This window comes from Triturus cristatus, chromosome 5_1 (genome assembly GCF_964204655.1).
Source record: "Triturus cristatus chromosome 5_1, aTriCri1.1, whole genome shotgun sequence".
In the NCBI taxonomy this organism is placed as follows: domain Eukaryota; kingdom Metazoa; phylum Chordata; class Amphibia; order Caudata; family Salamandridae; genus Triturus; species Triturus cristatus.
In genome coordinates, this window is record NC_140587.1 from 38,806,167 (window position 1) to 38,830,183 (window position 24,017).

Sequence of the window (24,017 nt, forward strand, 5' to 3'; positions counted from 1 at the left end):
ACCCTCTCCCTAGTAATCCGGAGGGAAATTACCCCCTTTCTTGTAATATGTGCACAAGAGGTGACAGAGGGGACCCAAGGCGCGAAAGTACCCGACCTACTGGAGCCCTCGCTGGGATCGGGGAGGTGAATGAGCCCCCATCGGGACTTCCAGGGCGGCCCGGCCATCTGATCGCCCCATTGGAAAGCATTGCATGCGACCAGATGGCCAAGGGGAAAGGTGCGACCAGATGGCCGGGAGAGAAAGGACGCCGATCTGCCCGCCCTGAGCCGAGACGTAACAGTAGGGCTCCCGCCTGCCCACGCAGGGCTTGGGGGCTCCGCTTCCCAGGGGCCCGGGGTCCCTGGCTGGGCCTCAGGCACAGGGAGGACCACCGGAGCGCTCGGGCCCAGACAGCCGGGGGGAGGACTGCCCGGACCCATGGAGCCCGTCCCGGGCACTTTACCACGCCGTGGGCCGGAGGAGGGAGCCCCCAGACGGGGGGGGGAGGTGTTGTCCGGGCATAGCCCATCTGGTCCCCGGCTGAGAACCGCTAGCCCGGGAGGGTTTGTTCCAGCATACCCTGCCCCTAGTAATCCGGAGGAAAGCTACCCCTCTTTCTAGGAACCCGTGTGCACCGAGAGACTCGGGGACTCTAGGCCCAAACACGCCCGACCTCCTAGAGCCCTGGCTGGGATTCGGGAGGCAAATGAGCCCTCATCGGGACTTCCAGAGCAGGCTGGCCATCTGGTCGCACCATCAGAAAGCATTGCGTGCGACCAGATGGCCGAGGGGAAAGGTGCGACCAGATGGCCGGGAACGACAGGACTCCCATCTGCCCGCCCCGAGCCATAGCAGCAGGGCTCCCGTCTGCCCTTGCAGGGCTCTGCACCAGGGACCCTTGTCCAGGGCAGATGGACACTTGGCAGGACGCAGGACGGGGGCTACCACACCCCAGGCCCTGACCGAAACCCAGGCCTCGGTGCCGGTCCTTGCTTCTCAACCCAGCCAGGCCAGTGGATGATCGGGGATCCGGCTCGGGCACGAGGGACCCCTGTCCCGGGCACACGGACCCTCAGGACGTGCGCTCGTTTTCCACACATTTTTTTACAAAATTCTGCGTAGTGGCGCTACGCCAATTCCACCCAGCCCTAGTCCTAAGCCCATTCTTAGTGATGCCTTATCTTCCTCCTAAGTATTATCCAGCCGCAATCTCATGTGGGGTTGGTGCCCCATCTATCAGTAATTTCTCATCTCTCTCATGACCCATGGAAACATGCCAAAATGATCCCTCTTTTGAAACTACCCTCAGGGATGTGGAATTTTTTTTTAATTTACTTGTCCAAGGGACAACATGCTACAAAAATCTACTTGCCCTACAAAGAAACCACCTTGCCCAGCCTATTGCTGAATTCAATTAGATGAGCTTCCAAAGAAAGTCCCTATTATTTGTAGTGGAGACTACAGCACTATTAACTTTACACTGTGACACTTTTAACTTTTGATTGGATAAAACAGTATCTATTATAAGTTTACTTGATGTGTATGTACTGGAAAAATCTATATTTCAATATACATTTTGCACTGGGTAGTGGCAAATACAATACAGTAACAAACATTGTAGACCAAAGCTGATCTCTACAAAACATCTGGGATCCAGCCCCAAGTCAGAGATGGACATAAATGTCATTATTCAGTATGCCTCAACCAGAGCTATGTTTTCTCCAGTAGAGCAAAGGATAGCTTTTCTAATTCATCAGTGAAGGACGGGAGTCAGAATTCCTTTCTTCTTAGGAGATAGTTCTGCAGAATTCAATAAAATTAACGTCAAAGGATCATCTCACATGATGTGAAAGATTTTTATTTGGGTGACTGACATTGCAACACATAATGGTAATAAAGATAACTCTTGGGCCTGGGCCCACGGTTGAGCAAGCCAGCAGGGAGGGAGGCTCAGGTTTATTCCTAAGGTACTGCAGTCTTACCAGCAGTCCCAAGGACAGACAGTGTACCACTAAACTTGGTGAGGAGTCAGTAGGACCTTCAACAAAGCCCAAATTGTATTACAGATTCACAAACAGGATTTCCAAGTCTTCCCATAGGAAACAGCTGATTGAAAGTCTTGGAAGGCGTCACTAGATTCCAGAACCCTTTAGCTTACCTGTGTTAGCTAAGTAAAACGTACAAAACACCAGGTTGTGCAGCAATGAAAGTCTGAAATGACTAAACCCATGCAAGTAGCTGGTATCAGGGCAAGGATGTAAAATCCTTCTCTTGTGAATCTTGTCAGTCCTGGCAGGATTTTAATATCCCATTATACAAACTGCAAGGAATCTGGTCTATGAAAAGGCATTTGTATGCTCGCGAGAAACTGCTGAATAAATCCTGTTGTGAGGTTTCCCAGCAATAGTTACTGTGCAGTGGCATAATTAGACTTCTGCAGCAAGTTTAACACAAAAAGTCCACATGAGAGAGAGCTGCAAAATTAGTGTGCATGCACTACTCAATGTCATTTTTAGTAATCTCCTAGCAGGAGTGGTCTGCATTTACCACAACCTTTAATCTTCAGTGAGGGTAGTCTGCTCGGTACAAAAATACAGATTACTTTCTCCAAGTCCAGTGTAACATCGTCAGACATAAGGCAGTGAACAATATACATTTTTTCCTGATCTACTCTCAAAGCAATCACACACGGATCATGTCTGCAGGGTGATCTGACCCAAACACCACTTGCTTACCCGCAGGTTAACAAGAAATTGAGCCAGAGTCTGGAATTTCTAGAACCAGATACACTATGGTTTAGGCTGGAGCCCAGGAAGAAGCATGTATAAAGTGGCTGGTCGGAGAAATCTCTTAGCAAAAAAGCATAAATGATCCTGTGTCCTCAAAACATTCCTCAGCTGTTGAGTGGAGGGTGATTGAGGGGATGCTGGGACATGTTGTGGCCCTGGAGTTGGGGTTAGGAAAGGAGAGACCAGCCATACATGGGCTTGTGAATCGGTTTTACATTGAGCTTTGCATGTTAGGAGACCGGGTTACTCAGAGAATTTTGATATCTTATTGTATATGCAAGACACCACCGGCAGCTTTAACAAAGAATGGTGTGGTGGAGGGTAGGAAGATAATATGGGGAGGAGTAGAGATGGGGAGAGTGGGAGTTTTAGGGCATTTCCAGGAAAATTAATGACACAGGAAAGTATCTGGGTTGGAGGTAACGGTATTTGCCACATACAGTAGTCCTCATGTTTGTATGAGGAGATTACACAAGTTTCAAACATCCAAAAACTGACTGCATCCTCAGCTTTTCAAACTGTGGCAGTGTCTTCCTGAGGATAGCAGCTTAAGAACAAGTACAAGGGACCGCAAATTTTGTTGTAGAGCCTGTGCACTAAAGTAGGGAGGGTAAATGCAAGTGATTGGGTTCTCCCAGTACATCATATGATCCAGGCATGCCCTGACACAATCATGTGACACATGTCATTAAACGTATGACAAAACCAAAGACACTTCAAGACATTCACATCACAATTAGTCATGAGAGGCAGTTTTGAGGGGATCCATAGATGGGTAAGTGAGTACATGGAGAGCCACGGGAAGCCAATCAGGACTGAGGGGTTACACAGGAAGCCAGGGATGTCTTGATGGAGTTACACCGGGAGCCTGTGGTAGAGTAAGATTCATAAAGAGAGCCAGTAGTGGCCCAGGGATTCTCAGCTAGAAATGGCTTAAGAGTCCCTGGGAAGCAGTTGATGGCTTTGTGGTTACATGGGGTGTTTGGCTGGTGGCGGGAGAAGAGTGAGGGATGATTGAGAGGTTAGCCATAGAGTTCGAGTAGGGAGGGGCACTTAACAGGGAACTAAATAATAGCAGTAGGCTTTAGATAAGAAGAAAGAGAAGAGTTGGAAGTCCTGAAGGCATGGTGAAAGGGTTACACTAGGAACTAGAGATGGGACAAAGGTTGGGGTTAATTAAGTGCAAGAGACTGGAAAGAGTCAGATGTGGATAGAGATGGTTCAAGAATTTGCTATGGTGCATGAGAAAATAGGTGTGTTAGACGTGGATAGATATAGTGGAGGTGTCAGGCAGGGCACGGGCTAGTTTTGGTGCCTTCATTGTTTTTTCCCAAAGTTGGTAGCCTCTGTAAAGAACACTACGTAAATGCATCCATTTTGTTTTCTGGCTACCATCTTACTAAATTCCTGTACAGAGCATGTTGGTTCTTCCTTCATCAATGGTCTTCAAACTTTAAAATTTAAAAAAAGGCCCCCGAAGAGTTTTTAACAATTCTAATTTGCAATGTTTAAATATTTCTATATGTCTAACATTTGAATATTGCAGTTAAGATATACTATCCTTTTAAAAAAACAAAGCAGTCAAATACACGATTGCCAAACATTCTATTCTGGTTAGCCAGACCTTAATAATAAAGTGTAAAAGTATTCACAGTGCGATTATCAGCAGTGATGAGAGAGGGAAGTTTAAGGAATATATGGAGTCCCTTCCCTTTTGACACCTACTAGGAGCCAATATATAAATGGCAAAAGGTGTTAGTGGTGGGCCAAGCACTTTTAACAGCATGAGCCTGGCACCCCCCAGTTTGAAGGCCTCTGTACTAAATTTAAATACTTTTAACAGGACCTTCTGCTTGAATTTACCTAATTTGTGTGCGATATGTTTTAAGCACAACAGCTTCAATGCTGTCTGTCTGGGGGTTAAAGCCTGTGTGCTCTGTGGTGATTTTTTAAGGTCAACCCCAGTGCAAGGTGTAGGTGTTAGAGCACATTTAATCAGCTGGCTTCACTGTGAGTGACAGCATTCTGCTCTTTTACAAGGAGCATATCGGCACACAAAGTAGGTTTCAGTGCCAGTAACTACTGTGGCAGTGTGTGCTTTTTGAGACCAAGAACAATTTTTGCTTTTGCCAACCTCTTTCCAGGACTATCCCCTTGAACACACCAATCCTACACAACTTCCAGCTTCAAGTCTCTGATCCCCACTCCAACTCCTCACTCGGCTCCAAGCTGGAAGACATCACCCGGGCCATCCAACAACTCAAGTCCGATGTTAAAAGCATTCTACTCCTCATCTCGGATCTGGCGAAAAAGGGGTGCCTAAGCAACTCTTTCGACTCACATTTATACCCTCGCTTTTCCCACATACCTCAACTCTAGGCCTCCAGTACATCACCCCCTCTCAAAGCAGATATCACTGCCCTCATTCTTGAACAAGAACTGTATCTCCTAATGCTGACTGAAACCTTTCTTAATGTCTCCTCTGCTCCTATCCTTGACTTACTCGTCCTGCCTAGCTAGGACATAATTAGGCTAGACAGATCTTGCAGCCAAGGGGGGTATTGCTTGTATCTATTGCAGCAATCTTGTGGTTTTCACAACTTATGTCTGCAGCTCTCACAACATATGAATACCTATGCATCAAGGACGCAAGCAAAACCAGGCAGGTCTGCAAATTCCACTTGATCTATCATCCCCCTAAAGGCAATCTTTCCTTTATTTAACAGATTATGGAAATTCTCTACCAACGCAGATCATCACTGCACTCAGATATTCCTTGGAGATTTTAACCTCCACTGGAATGTCCTTCCCGTAGATAGTCTCAAATCTTTCCTTAGTGAATTCGATCTAACCCAGATATGTGAAAGCCCCACACACGTCAAAGGAGCTACCCAAGGCCTAATCATTGGCAATCCGAAATCTGTTCATCTTGATTCTATCGTCCCTTGCGACTGGACTGATCACCACCGCATCTCAGAACATGTTAGCACGAGCAAACCTCAACAACAAAAAAACACATTGGCAAAGATCATTGTTAAACATTAACCTTGATGCCTTGACTTCCCTGAGTAATAACATACTACCCCCCCGATGCTATGACCAACGTCCACAATCTCACAGAACACTACAATGGGTTCATGACAAGAATTCTAGACACAGTCGCCCCTCTACAGCTAAAAAGAATACCTTCCAAAGTCTCCAAACCCTGGTACAATGGCAGTCTAAATAATGAGATATGGAACCTGAGACAAGCGGAAAGAATTTAGAGATCCTCGCCATTCCTTGATCATCTTAAACATCTGAGATCACTTAGGAATATCTATAACAAATGCATAAGGCTAGGCAAAGCTAACTTTTTCACAAATCAACTGAAATTAGAAAAAAAGACCCAAAAAAACTGTTTGAAATTGTCAAATCTCAATTAAACAGCAATATCAACATCCCCCGGATCGGATCACGCCCATTGCTGAATTGTGAAAATGTTTCCTCTTTCTTCATCAGAAAGACATCTAAGTTGGAACTTGAGCTGCAGACTGCTTTTGAGTTATTGCCAATCTCACCTCCTATCAGTTCAAATCCCCTCAATGTTTGGCACCGTCGCTCAGTCCAGGTCTTACCCTCAAGAACAATGCATCTTGGAGCGCTTTCGAAATCTTAGATGATATCTTAATTCTCCAAATGCTCTCAGCATTGAAACCATTCAACCACCAAATTATCCCTACTCCCTCTTTGGGTAATGATTGTCAATGCCTCACTGATTCAAGGCTCTATCCCAGATTGTTTTAAAGCTGGACAGGTTACCCCAATTCTTTAAAAAACGACAGCAGACCAAGCCAACCTTAACAACTTCCGCCCAATCTCCAACATTTCGACCTTGGCTGAGCTCATTGAGAAATGTGTCCACCTTCAGCTTTGCAATCACATAGAATGCTTCCAACCACTTAACCAACTCCAATCCGGCTTCCGTCACGTCCCGGTCATAGTACAGAATCCGCCATCACTCACATTGTTGATGATGATCTCAAAATACTGGATCAGAACGATTCTGGTCTTCTGATCCTCCTCAACCTATTGTCAGCTTTCCACACAGTCAAACATGACTGCTTACTCGACCTACTGGAACATAGAAAGGGGTTTTCAGGGCCCGTCCTTAATTGCTTTGCTTCTTTTCTCCACAATAGATCTCAAAGATTCATTGTCAACCAATCTCTTTCTAACACTTCCTCAGCCAATCTCGGGGTTCCACAAGGGTCCACACTCTCTCAAACTCTCTTCAATCTGTTCATGGAGCCTCTAACTGAAATCTTAAAACTGTCTGATATCCACTATATTATGTACGCCGAAGATACCCAATTGTACCTGAAAGTCTCCTCCTCTGATATCAGCGCCCTCAACTCTACCCCTGAAAGCCCAAAACCGGTTAACTCTAAATCATCTCAAACTTAATGCTCTGAAAACAGAATTTGTTTTAATCGCCTCACTCAACCATTCTCCTGTTATCTTTGAATGGATGAATCAGCTAACAGCTCTTAACTACATACCACGTATCATTGACTCCACGAGTTCCTTGGGCATAATGCTCGACAAGAACCTGAACATTCAGAAGCATATTGCGGCCCTCACCAAGGGAGCCAACTTTCAAATGAGCATCCTAAGGAAAATCAAACCTTTACTCCCCCCCCCCCCCACCCCAACGACTTCAAATCCGCAGTGCAATCTCTGGTGATCTCCAAGTTGGACTAAGGTAGTGCCAACCTTTGTGGACTCCCGAGATCGAAGATGGCGCCACTCGGGCCTCTCTTGACTCTACTGCTAGACTCATCACCGGCTCAAAAAGATAACACCATATTACACCAGAGCTTAAATCCCTAAATTGGCTCCCCTGTGAAGCAAGGATACAACTAAAAATTGCTTGCATGACTCAAAGCCTTACGCTACAACACTCTTGCACAGAAACTTGTACTATCTGGTGGCTCCAGGTCCTCCTGAAGTGCCAGCACCCTTGTGCTGAAGCCGCAGAAATTCCATAAATAAAAAAGTATGATCGAGCCTTCTCAGATATCGCCCCTAGAATTTGGAACTCCCTGCCTCCGGAAATCAGGACGATCCCTTCTACTGGTAATTTCAAAAAGGCAGTTAAAGCGTTTCTGATGAACAAATTGTTGCCCTAGAATCCCTTATACGCTCTTAAAGACTTGTCTCTGCTTTCGTATAACCTTTCTTTACCTGTCTTTTATTGTACTGATTGGATGGACTTTTGTACTCATCTTATGCTTCAGTTCCCTCCCCCCCGCCCCGCATTTACTCCTTTAGGACCTTGTAACATGCTTCATTTATGCTTGTTCCTTTGATTGTTTTGATTATGTATATATGCCTTGCCGACATAGAGTTTTCCCTGCCCTGGCACTTCTGACCACCCTGTTGTTTGTTATTCAGTCTCCTCTCTTTTCCGCTCGCCTGTAAAGCGTTCAGATACCCTCATGGGTCTTGTTTGCGCCATAAAAAACTTGTGAAATAAATAAAATCACCTAATCATTCTTAGATGATAAAACAAGCATTTGCAATGCAATAGGTCTCGCATTACACGAGTATCCACTATTGACATTGCAAATAACAATGCCTTTTATTTTTGTTTTCGTTTTCGTATCTAAAACAAATAAAAGGCATTGTCATTTACAATGCCAATAGCTTAAACTCGCGTAAATGCGAGACCTATTGCATTGCAAATGCTTGTTTGTTATTCAGAGCAAGAGGAAGTTCGGTCAGCTTGCCACTGTGTCACAACTCGCCTTTACACCTCGAGAAAAAGCAAGGCAGGAAGCGGCCTGCGTTGCACCCTGGGAGAGGCCAGGTTCACTGACCATTATGTCTGTTGTGACATCTTACTTTGTTCTTGTGTCCAAGAGAAAACTAGATGCAGACATTTAGGGAACAAAGGTAAATTTACTAGGCCTACGAGCCTGAAATGTTTGAACTGGAGACATGTAAAGTTGTGTAGCCTGGAGTTGTTTTGTCAAGTTGTGTTGCTGAGTGAGAAATGTCGGGATGCACACGGCCATTCGAGATGACCAATAAAAAAGCTGTTCTCCATGACACGAGGAGACTTAATTACTGAATCAGTGGAGCTTTTGTTGCGCCACATGCAAGCAAGCTGGCGCCTTGTGGCCTGGTGATGACGCAATCATGCTTGTATCTGGATAATCGCGCAACCTGTACAGAAGGTCGGGTCTTCAAAATACGTGGACCAGACTCCAAATCGCAGTGCACTTTATATCTCATTGTTAACAAGCCCGGACAGACGGACATCGTGCGCCTGACCTGGGGCTGGCGCCGGTTGTACACCGTGACCTCTATTGGCCCTTGGGATGGGAGGAGGGGGGAAGAGTCCTTTCTCTTTCCGGATGTATGACAAGGAATATCCCGGATATGGCAGGGTAAATAACCATGGCTTAGTAAACTGTGAAGGCCCTCTAAGGTGCGCACACGCTTATGTGCCAGTGACGCGCCAGCAAATGCACGGGGGCAGACACGCAAACTTCATCTCCTGAGTGTGTGTGTGTGGGGGGGGGTGGGGGGGAATGCAGCTGGCTGATAAAAGCACAATGCGGGGGGAGTGTGTGCACGCTCCCGCCCCTCTCACGCTGATAGCAAGTAGTATAATTGTGCGTAACAATGCTCTGGGCCACTTGTTAATTAAGGAGCCCTCCCTCTGCATGGGAAGGGCGCGCCTGCTTTGGGGGAGGTGCGCGAGTCCCGACAAAAGACGCGCGAACTCTTGAATTGTTTTTCAGGGAAAGAAGGAGCCACAAGCATTGGCCTAGACAATAGGTCTCGCTTTTGGGACCTTATAAGTATTTAGTTATGCAACTGTTGCATAGTTCAACACTTATAAGGTCCCAAAAGCGAGACCTATTGGCTATGCCAATGCTTGTTTTAATCAGGACCTGTGAGATCGATGTTGAACAGGGTACTAGATGTTATTATGCTTGCCAACAAGCAGGCGTCGGTTTCTATCTCGCTTCTCGAGTGCCTTAACCATGTGATCTGGCTAGTGATGAAACGAAACTGAAACTTTGATACCCATTCAAATACGGCTGCAGGGAAAGCATTTGTTGGAGATCGGTCTCGAGGCGGATGGCTTGAAGAGGACTGTAAAGTACGTGTTCTTTATATTATATGTTTTTTTTTTTTTTTTTACGAAACGCTTCAATACTGCACTACATGCGCCGACAACCGGGAAACGCCGGTTCACCCACATTCCCATTCTAAGGATGAGGGAAATGCCTCTCATAATGTTTCCCAGCGTCCAACTCACTTTCATTCCAACACGGATGTGGCATAACAGCTTTAGTTGCCGGTTTTGTAGCTGGGGAACCCGGTTCGAATCTCCGTGTCAACTATTTTGTGATTCTGCGTAAATCTCTTAATCTCCCCGTGCCTACAAAAACATGAATCCGTCCTCGTGTAATGTAACTGGTGGTCATGTAAAGCGCTCGAATACCTTCGGGTCGAGTTGGCGCTGTAGAAAACTGAATTGCTGTAATAGCTAGTGAGGAAATAGAAGGTTCTCAAAATGGTTATGCAATTGAGAGGAGCGTGAAAAGGCGACGTTTGATAACATTAGAACGCAATTAAAGAACGGAGTTTGTCATGCAGAGTTGAAACCCGGTTCTTATCTCCGTGTCAACTATTTTGTGATTCTGTGTAAATCTCTTAATCTCCCCGTGCCTACAAAAACATGAATCCGTCCTCGTGTAATGTAACTGGTGGTCATGTAAAGCGCTCGAATACCTTCGGGTCGAGTTGGCGCTGTAGAAAACTGAATTGCTGTAATTGCTGGTGAGGAAATAGAAGGTTCTCAAAATGGTTATGCTATGCTTACGCGATAGCAAGGCGAGACCTAAAAAAACACATGATGCACAAACAGGGAAGATTCGTATTGCCAACACACTAAATGTAAGAATTATTTGGCTGCGGCGAGGACCTAGACTGCATTATATAGCTCTGAAGCAATCTCAAGGCAGATAGAGTATGTTAATGCATAGCATATTGCCATCCTGGCCCATAGAACCACAAGTGTAACACTGTAGTCCATAGCAGTCACTTCGAAAAAAGGAAAAGAGGTGAGCCTATGCCTGTACAGATAACCAGACCGTAAATCCTGAGAAACAAATGAAAGTTCAGGGTCACCTCTTCATGTATTAAGGCCGTGAGCCAACTTTCATACTGCAAATGCAACGGTATAATTAATTAATTCAAATAACGAAAACACGCTGCGTCGTATGCCTATGAAAGGCAAGTGTCGACATGTGATTAAAATATGATAGACCAATCTGGCTCCAATCTAAACCAGACGCCTGATCGCGGTTCAACTACTGAAATTATATACATATGCTGAGGCCAAATTAAAATCAAGATAGCAACTAGAAACAATTTTTTTTATTTTTCTCCCATTAAGAGACAAATTCAGACAAGCCAATATATTCAATACTATTACGAGCTGACCGGACAGAAAGCTGCCTCGTGTGCATGATCTATGTTAAAAATAGTCACAAAGGCACGATCGCAAAGCCTGAAAAAAGTCAACAAACGGATATCGGGGACGGAAAGGAGCCAATAAACACCGAGACGCTCCCAGGAGGTCTCACCTTAATAGGAGCCGTTCAGGCTCCCGCAGAGCCCGAGGGAGGCGGTGCTGCTGGATATGGAAGGGGAACCCTGAGCAGGCAGCAGAGATACAGACGCCGCGCTGTGTTTGTTTATCTGCAGTGTAATGGCGGTGCCCTGTCGGTTGTGCTCACGAGGATTCTACTTTGGAACGTCCGTGCGCAGAACTCCAACCAACGGCCAAGAATGGCAGTTTGTCACAGGGGAACTTGGAGGAGGCTGCGACGTTCGTTGTCTCCCGCTTTTCATCACTGTCCTATTCCAAGATGGCGCCGGGAGAAACTTTCAATGGCAGCACCCCCAAAAATATAAACTGCATGACGTTTTCCCAAAAATTTTATCTTCAACCTCATCCAAGATGGCTCCTAGCTGTTTACTGCATCGTGTTGACCGATGGAGGTCTAGTTCTTCCCCTTCGGTGTTGCCGTGACCCGGAAGCAGTTCTGCTTTCATTCAACCACGCTCCATGCTCCTTTAAACATAGGGCTGGCTCCTACGCCTGTACTAGGGCTTTGGAGGGTTTCGTGCAGCAAAACGAAGGCAGTAGCTGCAGCCTGTAGGAGCCGCTGCATCCACAGCTTGTGGTCGAAAGGGTTCGTCTCTGTGTCGGATTTTAGGGTAAGTTTGAAGTGAAAGCATGAAGTGACCCTTTTACTTAAAATGCTTGTTTGGTTATTCTGTAAGATTGGACAGATGTGACATTTTCTCTCTAAACTGCAGAGTATGTGGAGTCCTGCCTCGTGTCCATGGTACTCATCACGCAGATACTTTACTTTCGGTTTGCATTGTATGGATGACTAGTGTGAGTGCTGTACTGGAGTGTAAAGGGTCTGGACCTGCAGGGCTTGGCTGTGTCTCAACAAAGTGTGGACATGTCCGATGGGCCACGGCATGGAAAGCCAGGCCCCACCCTCGAGATTTCCAAACAAAGCATCGGAAAATCTCCCCTTCACCAATTCTCCTCGCTGACATAGAATTTAAGTGGAATCTACAAAACGTATTAATGTGCTTCGCTAAACTATGAAGCGCTCAGTGCTTTAAACGGGAAAAAAAGTAGTGCAGGTACTCATTTAAATGTGGTGAGTGGGCGGGGCTAGGGGCGGGGCCAAAGGCAAAACATGACATACTTATTGACTTCTATACTAGTTGTAGCACATACCAAAACACATGAGAAATGGTTTTGATGCAGCACAGAAACCCAGGCAATGGGGAAAACAACCCGTACCAATATCCTCCCTGTGTCGCAGACCTGACGTCACACTAGCTCATTCACACATGCAGTCATTGGTGGGGCCCATAACACCAACATTCACACATCTCTTTCTCTAGTCTGCACACACAGGAGGGATGAGTAATTCAAGCGCTGGACATGTGGGGGAATACCTTATAACCTATAGGGAGAGAAAAGTTATTTTACAAAATATACATTAATACCCTTCGCCTACAGATCTTTAATCCTAAACATCAAGGCACTCCTCCCACTTGGTCAATGGACCAATTAGTTGGATTGGTTGATGGTGATTTAGAACCAGCTAAAACACATTTTAAGACTTCGATCTTACCTCTCTTAATAAACTACAAACTCGTTTTCTTGTTAATCAATATCTGTTTATCTAAATTTTCATAATGATTTAAATTTGCATTTGTCTCGGCAAGTTTAGAAAGTTTATATCAAATTTTGAGTAAATCACAGAACATCATATTTACCTAATTCCTGCTATTTGGAGTCCTCTAATTCATTGGCTCTGCATAATCAAATTTGCAGTAAATCGTCCGAAAGCAGGCCAAAGCTCAAAGTTCTTTGCTCAGCACGTTACAGTCCCAAAGATCGGCAAAGGACCAGAGACGTGCAAGCATCTATCATTGCCCGTAGATTCAGGAAAAGTTCGCAATCATCAGATAATAGGGCAGCATCCGGACCCTCTAGGATTCAGGAAAACGCAACGCATCCCTCTCTATTCTACTACTCATTTTATAATAAAATGAAGCAAAGAAGATCCATTTTTAGAGTTTTAGAACGGTCGTGATTGGCTGGTTGAGATCGTCCGATGTAAGTTTAAAGTTCTCAGTACAGTTCGAGGGGTGAGGTCACTGGTTAGTCCAAGAGTCTGCTTGTTCTGGTTTATTGTAAGGTTGATTGTTCTCTTGTCTTGGCAGACTTCCCGTATTCTGGCCTTGTATGGGTACATGGTGAACAAAGGTCGTGACGAGGCTTTAGGAGATTTCTCATGCATGCGCAACTCACTCCGCACCTCATGGGATAGTGGCCACTTCGTCGTGTGTTGTCAGCGGCCATCTTTGATTTAGGCCCAGATGTCAACTTAAGCAAAACAAACACAAAAGAGTAATTAATACATAGAAATAATGAATCTAATGTTAACCCCTTACTAATCCCTCTATGTGCTTGTATTTATCTAGCATATAGCGACATTTAAAGCAATTCTATTCATCTTTTCGATCCTCCTCATGGGCAACATCACAAAAGCAACATATATTATGCAGTATTCTATTACCACATATACTACTGTTAATATGCGTACAGATTTTAGTTATAAAGGTTATTTAGCCATGCAAAATGCAAATCCCACATATAATTCGAATATTAAAAATGTTGGTTAATATACATGCAAACATTATTTAATAATATTATAATTAATAGATTATATAATTAGTATGTTCATGCAAAATAGAGGAGGTATACAAAATGTTGTACTACCCGCTCCATCAGTTTCTATGAACAACATAGGTCAAATCATTACACAAAACAAAAAACAAACGCAGTGATATTTTAACAATTCCCTTGTTTTGCAATCTTTGCAGCTTGAATACTGTTATTTGCTGTTACTTGGCACAATACTATATATTCTCCAGCATGCAGACACACACAAAAAGAAACAAACAGATGTGCATACAGAAAGCATTCCACACATTTCCTATAATATTCCCCCAATAGTGTCTTGATTTCCTCCCTCTTTTCTCTCACACGAAAACACACACAGGTAACAGACACACATAAGCAGACACTTGCACAAAAGAATAGTGGGATTAAAGCCATTTAATACTATAAAGAGAAAGCCCCCCCCCCCCTGGAAATACTTTGAGGTCTAAGAGGAGGGGGAAAGCAAGAGAAAAAGACCATTGAAAAACCTCTATCCAGACCTATATTTCTTTCAATCAGACCTATTCAGGTTCTATCCTGCCAACAATTAATCAATACCTATTAACACATTGGAGTAAGTACAAAAAACTATTTTAAACTCATTTTTATTATTTGTTTAAACATTTTTTATATACCAACAAGTACCCATTCTCACCACATTCACTACTGCAAACATTCATCAATCATCCTAATACTTCTAAAAACAACATGAGATTCGATCCTGTAGGGGGTCCAAAAAAAATTAAATGGAGGTAGAACAGATATTGAAGCTGTTTCTGATGACACTGTGTCTCCAGGGACCACTCCTCAGGGATGATACTTGGTTTTGGTCTTGGTCTACGCGCGTTTCGGTGGAAAACCACCTTCCTCAGGACCAGATATAGAAGGGAGGGAATCTCAAACCGATAAAAAGCCGTGTTTTTTTTTTGACCCCCTACAGGATCGAATCTCATGTTGATTTTATAAGTATTAGGATGATTGATGAATGTTTGCAGTAGTGAATGTGGTGAGAATGGGTACTTGTTGGTAGCTGTGGGGTTGCTACAATTAATGATCATATTGTTTGCAATAATGTATCATATGTAATCAATGTTTCTTGTGTAATCATTAGATGTCATTGAATGTGTATACAAAAACATTCTTCCAACTCAATCTATCTAAATAATACTAAATGACAAAATTGTGTTATTAGACACATCATTTTTTTTAAACAAATAATAAAAATGAGTTTAAAATAGTTTTTTGTACTTACTCCAATGTGTTAATGGGTTTTGACTAATTGTTGGCAGGATAGAACTTGAATATGTCTGATTGAAAGAAATATAGGTCTGGGTAGAGGTTTTTCAATTGTATTAAAGCCATTTAAGCCTCCTTACCTCCAATGGCTTTCTCAATTGCACTGTCACCAGGCTGCCTCAATTCCTTTCAACACAGCATGATGGTGACCACCCAGATATCATGCAAATGAGCCCACGTTGAATAGTTCAGCGGGTGCTCAGCACAGGGCTACAGAAGTCTTTTGACTGTCAGAGACAGGTCACCAGCCCTAGCAGCAATGCGTCTATCCTTTAATGAGTACCGGTACTCTCCTCGGCAGTAGAGAAGTGCTGGTACTTCGAGTGATAAAAATGAGAAGTGCCAGTACTCAGTACCTATGAGTACCGGCCCATTTAAAGCACTGAAAGCGCTACAGAATGGTACAGTATAGCACTAGATAAACGATCAGGGCGATGCAATACTGTGGTTACAATGTGTTTAAAAGTGATTCTTTGTGTTTTCTTACGTTTGCCATTCCTCCACGAATGGTTGTAAATCTTGTGTTGTAAAAGGACATTCAACTTCGGAAGATAACGGTGGTCCGTCTAAAAGTACTCGCGTGTCTGCAGTAGTCTAAGCTCAGTGCCCATTTAAGTAACTCTTAACAAAAGTGACCCATAATACCTTAAGTTCTTGAACTTAATACTGTTACTTCTACATCATTGAGGGTTTCAGACATTAAGTAGCAGTTCCCTGCTGCCACTTTTTAAGCTACATAAGACTCCTCATAGTTCAACACCAAGACCATAATCTGCAGCACCGGAAAACCTGACAGTGTTACTCTGGGAGGTCCCAGTTATTCCAACGTTGCACGTTTTGGATTCCTGGTAAACACATAGCTGGTTTAGATGCAACTTGAAGTTAATGGTTAATCGATATTTCCAACTCTCTCGAACTAAGTTTTTCAAGTGGGAAACAGAAGCTGGTGTGGCGACTTGTGGTCAGATATGGTGGATTAGTCTAGCCCTTTTCTTGTCAGTTGCGTTCCGGGAAGTATTCTCTTCTCATCCTCCTGCAGTCATCCTGAGTTTGTGGTGCTGTGACTGCTGTAGATCTTGAGGTTGGCAATGCCTCTGTAGTTGTCCATGGTGCGTTCACGCTGTTGGGGACACGTCAGGTGGGTTGGATCCCTGACAACTTTTAAGTGATGTGGGATTCTGTTCATATTAAGTTGAAGCTCTTTTTCCATATTGGGGTGACCTGGTTTTCTTCTTATTGTGATAAAGTTTTTAGATCTCGCTAGAACCAGCGCATGCGCTGGTCTGGCGAGACATTTAGTAAGCGGGTTTTTAAAGTGCTGCCAAAGGCAGCCACCAGCTTGCTGTTACGCGCGCAAGTGCCTCGCTCCACCTCTCCAATGTTCTGTTGCTTGTTTAATTTGCAGCGCGAGGCACGCCCGTGCTTGTCTTTTCTTGTTTTACTTTTCCCGGCGCGCGCGCACCACTCACGTGCTTTTTTTTTTTTTCGTTCAGCGCGCGCACAACACCCAGGTTTGTTATAATTACTGGGGAGGGGTAATGCCGAAGTCGGGACAGCAATCTACAGTGAAAATCAAACCAATACTTCTTAAGTGCAGTTTTCGCCTCTTCTGTCCCCAGAGTTCACAGCTGAGAAACAAACGAGGCAATGATGCATGAAGGGCTCTACCCAAGACCACAAGCGGCAGCAGACCCATGATTGGACTCCCAGGCACTAATACTTCCTACCTTTAGGCAGCATCCTGCACAAAGGTGTATCCTTGACGTGTGCCCTGCTCAGATCTTCTGTCCCTGGAGAAGACCTGGTGCTCTAAAGTCACAGGACTGTGCTTCTGAGCGCTGCAGACGGGACGTCCGGAGAGGGGTACTGTGATGGAACTGGATAGTCAGGTTTCAAGGGCCTGTCCATTTGGCTGCAAAGCATCCTTGAAAGGTGAGATCCCTGCATCAGCTCAAGTTTCAAGCTCACAAGGTCAGAGAGAGACAGAGGCAGGTTCCCTCTCCAATGACCTCCATCTACAGCCTACATCCTCCTTGCATGGTAAATAAAGGCTCCCCTTCACTCTGAGCTGAGCCCAGCTTATATAAAACAAGCATTGGCATAGCCAATAGGTCTAGCCTTTGGGACCTTATAAGTATTTAGTTATGCAGCACAATATCCTTGGTGCAACAACATCAACTGTTGCAAGGCTAAACACTTATAAGGCCCCAAAGGCGAGACCTATTGGCTATGCCAATGCTTGTTTTTTAAATCCCCTAGTCCATCCCAGAGTGTGTGGAATATTCTAATTGAGGATGTCAAACGTGTTATAGCTGTTTACAGAGCATCTGTTCATCACTACTTCATGTGACATCTTGTTATCATTCTGAAGGACGCTGTTTGTACAGTCAGGTGTCCACTCCAACCAGATTTTGTGCAGCCTGGATTCCCCTGTGAGCCACCCTCCAATGCTACAATTTCACGAGGATTTAGCGTAATAAATGGAAAACATGTTTGTAAAACACTCTGGTAAGACAATGTGTGACAAGCTCCGTGTCAGAGAGAACAGTGTTTTTCTTATTTCTTATTTTCGTAATAATATCCCTGGCTTTGCTATTCTTTTATCTGGTCTGGGAGGAAGCACATTCATCTAACCTTCACACTGAAGCGTTTATTTGCTTTTAACTTTTTATTTGCCAGTGAATTCACATTGAAGTACCAGAAAGCGAAGAGATATGCATCCTTTGCGTTCTAGAATGCTTTTTTTTTGTGGCCAAAGGTGCTATCCTTCTTTCCCTCTGGCAAATTATATAACATAGCTACAGTTCAGCATTTACAAGCCTGTACATTTAACATAAAAAGTTGGCCAGCACCTGGAATTTGTTTGTGATTTTTTTTATTTTTATTTTTTATTATTTTATTTTTTTCTGGTACTACTTTTCAGGAGACATTCTTCTGTAACACACATTACACCAGTGAAATTGTGGCTTCTAGAAGCAGTTGCTTTGAGAAGGCTAGGAATAGAGACTGGAAGCACCAGCCCTACAAGAGAAGGGGATGTATGTCACCTGACTACTAGATAACCGGAGCGCTGAGCGTCTCACAATAGCAGCGCAAATATGACAGGCGGGGAATGGGGCCAGGGTGGGCTCAAAAACCGGAATGAGACAAGAAAAGTGGCAGAAACCAGTGTACCTAGTACAAAAATATATATATTTTATTCAAATAACAAATGAGTATTTTAAAGACTCATTAGGGTATTTAAGCTGGATAATAGAGCAAATTAAATAATCCTGTACATTGTTTTTCCATGTTAGCACCCACAGAATACAGTGATGTGATTCATGGGATGTCCCCCAGTCCCAGTAAATCACAGCAAAGAAACAACTAAAAAATAAATGATCATATCAATAATATGTACAACTTTCTTACATCATCTCAATCGTAAATAAATGGACTGGTGTCAACAGATGGGTATATACATATTTCGTTAGACCTGTCTCACTAGTACAATAAGCATTGCTTTACGTACGTCCATTAAGAGAGAGAATAATGGATCCGGTCACTATTGAACCATGTAATCTTCTATCTTTTCATTAGATGTATCTCTGCGAGGTTCCTGTCGGATCGAAATAGACCTAGGCGTCCATCTCTTTACTTCCACCTCATCTGCACCTTCATTTATCAGTCCATTCACACCCAGGCACTCATCCATACCTATTTAGCCATCCATGTACGCTCCCTAAGGTACCCATTGACGCATTGTCACAGACACTGGTGCATCAATACATTCACCAGTGTGTGTCCATGCACTGTCTGTGGCCCCATCGTGTTGTGACCATACTTTCCTCAATGCACCAGACTTTCACTCAAAACAAAATGGCATAATGTTATGGTTCTTGAAATTTGGCCCTTCCTAATCCCAGCATAGCCATGACAATGCAACCTCTCCCCAGATTTCTGTTTCATGGAGCTGGGGAAGCATTTGTTTTCTCTGCCCTCAAAATGGGTGAGGGCGGCAAGCATCCATCTTTTTATACATTTATCTTTTCATCCATGCACACATGCTTTCATCTTTCCAGCTATGCACTCTCTCACACGGATGCATTTGCACCCTCTCCCTTCGTCCCTTCCATTGCCAAATTCTTGTATACTGTGTTCTTACACAAACTCGCTTTCTGTAAACATGCTTTTAAGTCTTGTTCTTATCTTGTCGCATTTGCTGTGCAATCAAAGACAGAGGTCAAATGTTACGCTGTGCCTTCCAGGGAGCTTGGTGTTTATTTTCCTTCCTCTGATTTAAACGTGAGACGATTTATGTGACAATCATGCTTGCTAGTGGGGATCTGCTTGAGGATGGCTGTACAGATTTTTTTCCTTGCACACAACAAAATGTAAATATCTAAATGAACTGTGATGACGATCGAATCAATACTTTGGGTGATGACTTTTCCACACATTATCGTTTGTGTGCTGTATACTTTTATCAGTGAAACTGTGTGATTGTAAAGGTTATTTCAATTGAAGATCTTTTGTCTGTAATGGCAGCACGCTACCATATCGTGCATACTCCACGTTACCAGACTGTACTCTACCCCACGCCACTGCACCACTCTATGCCACTCCACGTCACTGCACTCTTCTCTACTCTACACCAGTGCTCTCAACCTCACACTACTCTCCTATGCTCCACTGCACTCTATGCCACTGCACTGTATGCCAATGCACTATACACCACTTTACTTTATATCAATGCACTCTCCGTCAATCTACTTTACACCACTGCACTCTACGTCACTGCCCTCTGTGCCATTCTATTCTGCACCACTGTACTGTGCACCACTGCACTCTTTGACATTGTACTCTTCGCCACTCCACTATACTGCACTGAACTTTACGACGGTATACTCTGCCACACTGCGCACTCTGCCACACTGCACTCTATGCCACTGAATTCTGCATCAATCCACTCTAAGCCACTCTAATCTACTCTGCACTCAACGACACTCTACTCTATACCACTGCACTCTTCGCCACTTCACTCTATTCTAAAACAATCTACTCTGCACTGCAGTCTACCCACTCTATTGCACGTCACTCCATTCCATGCCACTTCACTCTACGCCAATGTATTCTACATCACTTTACTCAAAGCAAATACACTCTATGCCACAGCACTGTATGCCAATCTACTCTCTGTGCTGTACGCCATTATACTCTATGCCACTATACACCATTGCACTCTACGTCACTTTACTCTTCACCACTGTACTCTACACTATTGTACTCAGTGTCATTCTGCTCTACACTGTTGCACTGTATGATATTCTACTATGTCTGCCATTCTACTCTGCGCCACTGCACTGTATGCCAATGCACTGTACACCACTCTAATCTACTGCACTCTGGTGTAAGAAAGTGGCTCTGTATATACTGTTCCCAAATAGGTACAGTGTGCACAGAGTCCACAGTCCCCAGAGGTTTGGCAGAGGCTAAAGTTAGATATAACCTTACTCTCTAAAGTGGTAGCTTGGTCGAGCAGTAAGGCAATATCCGAGGACAGTGTAAAGCATTTGTTGTACACACTCAGTCAGCAAATGGTCTCACACACTCAAGAACTGAACTCTAGGCCAATGGTTTTTGTATAGAAATATATAGTTTTATTTTAGAACCAACAATGGGTATCAAAATATACTTTCTCAGGATGAGATGCTTTAGATAAATACTTTTCAATAGGAAATAGACTTTTGAATATAACAGTTACAGTGGTTGCAATGGGCAACACAATTTCAAACACAATAATACATTGAGCTCAATGGGAATTTCTAGTTAAATGCAATTAGTTACTTTAATGATCACTTTACTAACCACAGGACTAGATCCTGGATTCAGTCCTGGGACATTTCCTGTAACCAATTGAGTAAAAGCGTTTTGGTTACAGTTGTCATTTTTAAGCAATATATTTATCAGGGGTGTGGAAATCTTTAAAAATTCTACTTGGCCATGGGACAAAATGTTACAGAAATCTACTTGTCCTCTGTAAATTCTGCTTGCCCTACACTCCATAATTCACTAAGATAGGTCTGCACAGAGAGTGCCTGCACTGCAATCAATGCAACATACCATGCAATATATTTTTCAAATGCCAGTACAATTATGTTGTGAAAGGTGATGCACCCTTACATGCAAATGTTGTACTGGCTAGTTGTGCAGCATGTGTGAAGATGTCATTGTGCCCTGCACCCACTTATCAACCAGTCTGCCTGTGACAGATTTTCATACGTAGAAAAAAAGGCAGAGTGCAGACTGGTAATTGACTACATTTCTTGCTGTGTCTTTGTGGCAGACTGTGTCGGAATATGAACCTGTTGGACAGAAGAGTTTTCTCCTTCGTAGGGCCAACTGGTAGCTCTCCAGCTTCAAAAATACGCAAGAGATGTTCTGATAAACATGTGTGGATGGGAATAACTGCACTTCTTGGCCGAGCTTATCAACTCTTCATGGGGCAGCAAAATCACCTAGCAGAGGTACTGTGGTTCACTGAGACAGTATCCACAATTCTTGTCAGGGCTTCTATACTTTTAATGGGGAAGTTAAATCAATTTCCCCTTTTACGCTCCTGAGCTGGCTGTATCAGTAACGTTTCGCTTGCACAGTACAGGTGCAGTAATGGTAGCAGCAGCACAAAGTTAACTGACATGAAGAGATGCAACTCTTCGGTAGATGTGGAAGTTTCTCAATCAGAATAAAAGATATGTAGCACTCACACACTCTCATACAGCAGCAAATCAAACGTCATTCCATTTTCACAGCAAAGGGAAGGAGAACCAAGTTGAAGAAACTGTCAATCTAGATGTGAAGGGATCAGGATCATTGAGATGGAGGGGTAGTGAGTAATTGGAAGGACTCAGCATTCCATGTCACACCAAGCAAGGACACCCGGGCTCAATCCCAGTAGAGTTGGAAACACTTTCTTGGCCTGATGGATAGTCAGAGGCTATCTGACGAATTACGTTTAGTTATGCATCAGCTACCAGGATGTCTAAATCAAATATTACCTATTTAGCTGAACAAACATCCAAAAGTGCCACTACTCATTTTCATGTTCTCTCTTAGTCATTGTGCTCTGTGACCATCATCTAACCTATTCGGCAGCCTCATGTCTAGTATTTCCCTGAAGGACCAGAAAAGGTTGTTGGAGGAAGGGAGCAGGAAGTACACCAAAACCATAAGCAGAACATGAACCAACACACTGAACAAATGCCAACATGTCACAAGCCCATCTCTCCCTGCTTCCTAGCCCTAGCCACATAAGTGGAAAGGTCTTCAGATACACAAGACCCCTCCATGTATATTGCATTTGATACCTTAGCAATTAAGGAAAACCTACAACTCCTCTCAACTTGAACCACCCCACCACTGCAGACAAATGCAATAGAAACGTACACCTTGCACTGACAGCAAATAAAGTAAAGACCCCAATTATTAACAATAAAATATAGCAATGTATACAGCTCCTACTCTGATGGTTGCAGGCAGAAAGACCCTCCAGTAGTCACCCCACCCTTCATTCTACTTAAAATGTAAATACAATGAGGCACAAATATATGCTACTGTTTCTTCACACATGTTTAGCTAGAAGTGGTTTAGGGATGGGTTTCTAAAATATAGATCTGTAGCAATTATGGAACCAGTTAGATCTTAATAGCTGCCAGGCACACTCTGAGGGTGAGCGTTTAGCCTGCGTGCTACTGCAATCAGAACCTTCTCGCATTTCCAGGCGAGGCAGAGAAAGAAGACATTTGGAATGTTGCAGCACCATGCTAGAGTACGGGTGAACTAAGCATTTACAGTTATGGTGGCAGTAGGTATGTGTACTCACTGAGCTATTTTTCTTGCTCGTGCACCGTGTATTGCCATTCCTGTAGGTGCTCTGTTCTGCATCTTAAAGGATAAGTGATGGGGTGTGTCAGGTACTTCGACCTACACTTAAGAGATGCATAGCACAAGATTTATGCAGCAGGTGCGCTCACAGGCTGTGCTATCTCAAAAGGTATGCAGTGTTCTCCCTCACACCATAGAATGACTCCTTCCATCCCACCACAAGCCCAGCTCTTAATTAACTACTACATTCTAATGTCGAAGGGATCCAGGGCTAGCATTTTTCTTTTCAGTTCAGAGGAAAACAAAGTCCTTAGGAACTGGCAGAAAGATCCTTGCACATGTGCGCATCAACTGCATATTTGTTTTAATTGGCGCAGAAGCTTTGGGGTTGATGGACCAGTACTCGGCTGCAGCACCAAATAAATACAGTGGCCCTGCCTCTGCACCTGCATTCCGGATACCTGTCAGTTTCTGATGCAGTAGTTTATCGGAGGCAGGCGGTTTAAGCGAAACTGCAATGCATGGCCTGTCTGCTTCAGCCTCCGTGTCAGAGACACAGCTGGGAAGTGTAGCCCCTGTGAAAGCTGGCTTTTGTGCTGGCAGCACACCATGGAGCTTGTTGTATATCCTTTATGACCCTTCAACGCTGTAGATGGGGCTCAGGGGGACAGATCTCTGAGCAAACGGCCATAAGAGTGAAATAAGCAGCCGACGAGACAAGAAAACACTGGGAGTGAAAATCACCATCCTGCCCCACCCCC

The 24,017-nt window shown here is 44.0% G+C and overlaps 1 protein-coding gene and 1 pseudogene across 3 annotated transcripts in view; one reads left to right on the forward strand and one right to left on the reverse strand.

Moving 5' to 3' along the window:
• Positions 1 to 11,719, reverse strand: part of LOC146830095 (uncharacterized) — a 21,877-nt pseudogene extending 10,158 nt beyond the window's left edge. Inside the window, exon 1 of the transcript XR_014961360.1 lies at positions 11,420 to 11,719. The product of XR_014961360.1 is annotated as an uncharacterized LOC146830095 (transcript). The remainder of the gene's footprint in view (positions 1 to 11,419) is intronic.
• LOC146830097 (uncharacterized) overlaps positions 11,410 to 24,017 on the forward strand; it is a 107,760-nt gene continuing 95,152 nt past the window's right edge. Inside the window, exons 1-2 of one of the 2 annotated variants that reach the window (XM_085604316.1) lie at positions 11,617 to 12,056; positions 17,013 to 17,325. The gene's annotated coding sequence lies outside the window, so the exon portion shown is untranslated. Of the gene's footprint in view, positions 12,057 to 17,012; positions 17,326 to 24,017 lie in introns of both variants that reach the window. The other variant, XM_085604315.1, reaches the window with a different exon arrangement.